Source organism: Notamacropus eugenii, chromosome 4 (assembly GCF_028372415.1).
Source record: "Notamacropus eugenii isolate mMacEug1 chromosome 4, mMacEug1.pri_v2, whole genome shotgun sequence".
In the NCBI taxonomy this organism is placed as follows: domain Eukaryota; kingdom Metazoa; phylum Chordata; class Mammalia; order Diprotodontia; family Macropodidae; genus Notamacropus; species Notamacropus eugenii.
Window position 1 is genome coordinate 34,058,717 of NC_092875.1, and position 4,926 is coordinate 34,063,642.

Here is a 4,926-nt window from a genome sequence, read left to right on the forward strand (position 1 = left end):
CTTCCGGCCACCGCAAGCAGCCGCGCCCGATTGGCTCCGCCTCAGAGCCGGCCTGGCGCTCATTGGCTGCTCGCCCCCGTCGCTCAGACAGCCCTTTGGGGCACGCCCCCTAGTCTGTGATTGGCTCGCCAAACCTTTGAGGCGTGTCCGTTTCCTGGCAGCTCCGCCCCTGCATGTCTGGGGCTTGGAGGATTCCGGTCCCAGGTGTTTACAAAGGCTTGAGGGAACTCGAGAGGTTAAAGATAGCCCGTGGAGGTGGTGGTTATTATTATTAGCTCATAACGTTGTGTGGACGGCGGAAATTTTATTGTTTTTATTATTAGCTAACATTTGCTAATGCGTTCGCCTCTGCACCCATCCGACCATGTGACTCCCCAGCTCAGTATAGCCCAGGCTTCTGGTTACTTCTAAGATACATTGTAAACTCTTTAAATTATGAGATTAGATAGAGCGATAAAGGAGATGCAGAGAGGTAGACGGTGGGTATGATGCGGTCTGGGCTGGCAGGGAACCACAAAATGAAAGGGTGCAGGGGTGCCACCTGGAAAGAATTCACGAACTCAAAACCTTCCGCCAAAGGGGCAAGGTTTATTGTAATGCCGGTAGTTTGGGCTAGATTCCTAATGAATCTGCCACTTAATGGGGGTGAGACTGATACTTATATATAAAAAAAGGACAGTGAAAAGGTCTGGATGAGATTAAGGAGTGGTAAATAGGCTGGGGTGGGCTAGGTGAAATAGTGAGAGGAGTTAACCTGAGGTGTACCAAGAGGGATTGTGAAAGGACTGTCAAGTATCTAAGTGGACTGGGTGGACCAGATGCCTTGGAGCCAGCTGCCGGAGATCTAGGCTGCTGAAATGGATGAGAAAATTCAGGGACTGGGTTGCTTCCAAAGACATGGTCTTTTCCTTTTAGGGATCAGGTCCCATCACCCCATCAGATACATGGGTAGATAGGAGAAGTAAAGAGACAGAGAGAGAGAGAGAGAGAGAGAAAGAAAGGAAGGCAGGCTCATTGTCAGACCTTAATAAACTGTACTACCTCTAGGATCAAATAAAATCCTGTTTAATTTTTAAAGCTTTTCACAACCTGGCCCACTCCTGCTTTTCCAGTCATCTTAAAATTTACTCACAGACTCCCTTATTCAACTGTTCTTCCTCCCCCACAGAACTCTTATCTCCCAACTCTGAGCATTATCATGGGTTGCAGGGGTGGGAAACCTGTGGCCTTGAGGCCACCTGTGGCCCTGTAGGTCCTTGGGTGCAACCTTTTGTCTGAGTCCAAGTTTTACAGAACAAAATTCTTTTATTAAGTAGTTTTGTTGTATGAAGTTTAGATTCAGTCAAAGGGCCAAACTTGAGGACCTAGAGGGCCACAGGAGGCTGAAGGTTCTTCATGTCTGGATCTTCTTTCCTGGAATGCTCTCTTTCCTCATTTCCCCCTCCTGGCTTCCCTGGCTCCCTTCAAGTCTCAGCTAACATTCCAACTTTTGTACGAAGCTTGTCCTACATCTCCTAAATCTCCCTCTGAGTTTATCTCTAATTTATCCTTTACGTATCTTGTTTGCACATAGTTTATTTGCATATAACTCCTTGAGAGCCCGGTACTGGATTTTTGCCTTTCTTTGTATCCTTAGTGCTTAGCATAGAATCTAGCACATATATAAATATTTAATAAATGCTTGTTCACTTGATTTGGCTTGTTGACTTTGTGCCAGGCACTGTGCTAAGTAGGGGATACAAATCAATCGATAAACATTTATTTAAAATGCCTACTATGCGCTAAGTGGGGAATACAAATAATTCATTACCAAAACTTTCAAAAATCTGACTGAGTTCTGCTGAGAAGTCTTGGTGGTCATGGTATACGCTAGTTAGCAGCTTGACAGAAAGTCATTTCATACTCTCAAGAGTTCGAGATCACAACTAGCATTTATATAGCATCTTAAGCTTGACAAAGTACTTATATTCGACCCTCCCAATAACCCTGCAAAGTAGATGTGACAAAAGAATTTTTAATGTAGTCCAAACTAGACCAATCTCTAACCTGTGGATGGCTAGAGCTGAACAAGGCAGGTCAGAGGTGGGTGAGTTGGGAATCAAATAGCAGTTTAATTTCATAGTGACGAAACTACTTGCAAGTAGAAATCCACCTTCCTGAGAAGGAGGGCTTACTTGCTTGTGGCAGGGGTAGCATGAAAACCATAAAAAGATGGGACCCATTACAGCCATTCTTAGGTCTTGAGTAAATAGTTTCCATGAATGCAGGCATTTTGGGGACAATATAGAACTTCTTGGGTCCTATGGGAGCAGCCTCTAAGTTATTAGAATAGTTGAGCCTTGTGATTATTCAGCAGGGTACAGAATCAGAGTCAGCATGGCAGGGAACAGGAGTACAGCACCTGGTTCAGTTCATTTAGCAGCTACCAGTACAGGGATTGTTAATGTCAGGAGATGTGATGGATCACTTTCAGCTTCTGCATGTTGGCTCCAGTTCCAGTTCCCAGGTCAAGGTCCCCTGGGAAACTAGGAAATCATAGATCCCAATTCTGGGATTTTGTTGTGACTGTGATCCAGAGGGCAAGCACAAAGAATTGTTGTTATGCCAAGCTCAGGGCATAACCTGCTTGTTGGGCCTTAGCTTTGGAAAAAAAGGGTATTTCCTGCCAGGCCTAGAGGCCTGTGGGCTACCCGAGTCTTACCTTACCTCTATCGGAGGTCTTCAGCTGGCCAAACCGGATACTCGTATGAGAGAAGAGACCTATCAGAGTCGAACAAGGGTTGAGCTTTATTCAGGGTTCTGGTTACAAGTGCAGGGGAATTCTTCCTTAGGAGGGAGCGAAGAATCTCCCAAGGAGGCAAAGATCTTACAATAAGAGATCGGAAGTAGAAGTGTAAGTGGGGAGAGAGGGGGAGGGAAGAGCGGAGAGAGGAAAAGCGGAGCCTTCTGTCCACACTCGTGGCCCCTCCGCCCAAGAGAGCTTTCAGGCTTTCCTGACTCCAATTAAGCTCTCCAGCCGCATAGTTTGCATCTGAATACCGAGCCTGTTAGGTAACAATGGTGTGCCCAGATCCGGGACAATCTCGAGGGCGGGGAGAGCTCTCTCCCATCACGTTTCTCACGGGAAGAGGCGGAAATACACGAGATAGCTCGGTTCACCTCGATTCCCAGTCGTTTCCTGGGGGGCCTCATGAGAACTCTAAGATTTAGAAGTTCCCACCTTTACCCGCCCGAGACTGTCCACATGGAATTGAGCTTCCATCCCCAGCAATTTCTTAATATCTTGACAGATGTTATTATGATTCCCATTTTACAGACAGGCAAACCAAGGCTGAAAGAGGTCAAATTATTTGCCCAAAGATGTCCAGCAAGTAATGTCTGAGGCAGATTCAAATAGCATTCTTTGACTCCAAGTCTAACAAGAACCACCTAGCTTCCCCTTGGATCATAGAATCACAAATGTAAAGTGAATTGGAAGGGACCTTAGTGGCCATCTAATGTAATCCCCTCATTTTACAGATCAGGAAACTAAGGCCCACTACCTAAGGTCACACAGCTATAAGGGGAAGAGCCAAGATTTGAAGCCAGGTTATCTGACAACTAATGCTCTCGAAGTGTAGTGCTGGAGAAAACTTTTGAGAGCCCCTTGGACAGCAAGGAAATCAGATCAGTCAATATTTAAAGAAATTAACTCAAGCTGGTCACCGGAAGGTGAAATACTGAAGTGGAAGATTAGATGCTTTAGACTAATTGGAAAAGACCCTGACAATGGGGGAGATTGAAGGCAAAATGTGAAGGGGACAGCAGAGGATGAGATGGACAGATAGTGTTATGGAAGCAAGGAAAATGAGCTTGGACAGATTTGGGGATATAATGGAGGATAGAAGAGCCTGGCATATGGTGGCCCACGGGCTTACAAAGAGTGAAACACAAATGAACAAGACCAACATCAGACTCCAAACCAACATTCTTCCTATGTTGGCTGATTGCCATCATGAAGATAGATTTCAATAGAGCACATGAGCTACCCCTTGCTCTTGCCATGCTCTTGGTCCATCATCTTCTTTGCTCATACATTTCTTTGAAGAAGAACATTATCTCAGTGCTTTATAAGCCTTTAAGGGCTACATCAAAGTACATTCCTACTATTCTGTGCCTTCTGAGATGTAGATGAACCCAGACCCTGGGATTTCAAATTAAACTCACTTTTCCCTGTACCTCACTCCTTCTATCTCATCAAGTAGACTGCAAGTTAATTGAGTGACTTAGGATCATGGCAGCAAAGATTTAGAGCTGGGAAAGACTTTACATGTTATCTAAACCAAAGCCCTCATTTTATAGAAGGAGGAAATGAAAATAATTTGCATGAGGTCACACAAAGCCCAAACTGGAACTCAGCTTTTCAGAATCCAAATCTAGGACATTTTCCACTCCACTATTTTTCTCTTCCTTCCTTTCTTTCTTCCTTTCTTTCTTTCTTTCTTTCTTTCTTTCTTTCTTTCTTTCTTTCTTTCTTTCTTTCTTCCTTCCTTCCTTCCTTCCTTCCTTCCTTCCTTTCTTTCTTTCTTTCTTTTTTCCTTCCTTCCTTCCTTTTTCTTGTGTCCCTGGCTGTCTGTGCCCACAGTTGGTTCTCAGAACAGGCTGTCCCCAACTTACAAGTGAGCCATGTTCCAAAAATGTGTCTGGAACTGACTTGTCTGAAATTCAGAAAGCATTTTTCCCATGTAAATCATGTTATAAATATTAGTTCCTTGAACTAACTTCAAACCCTAATCAACCCTAAATCCAGTACATTTATATAGGAAACAAAACTGTGAACTAAAGTACAGGAGTGGGAAAGCGTGAGATGATAATTTCAACTAATAATATCTTAAAGCAGCAGGTTGGTAGCCACAAACACAATTATAATATGACCCAGCTGACAAG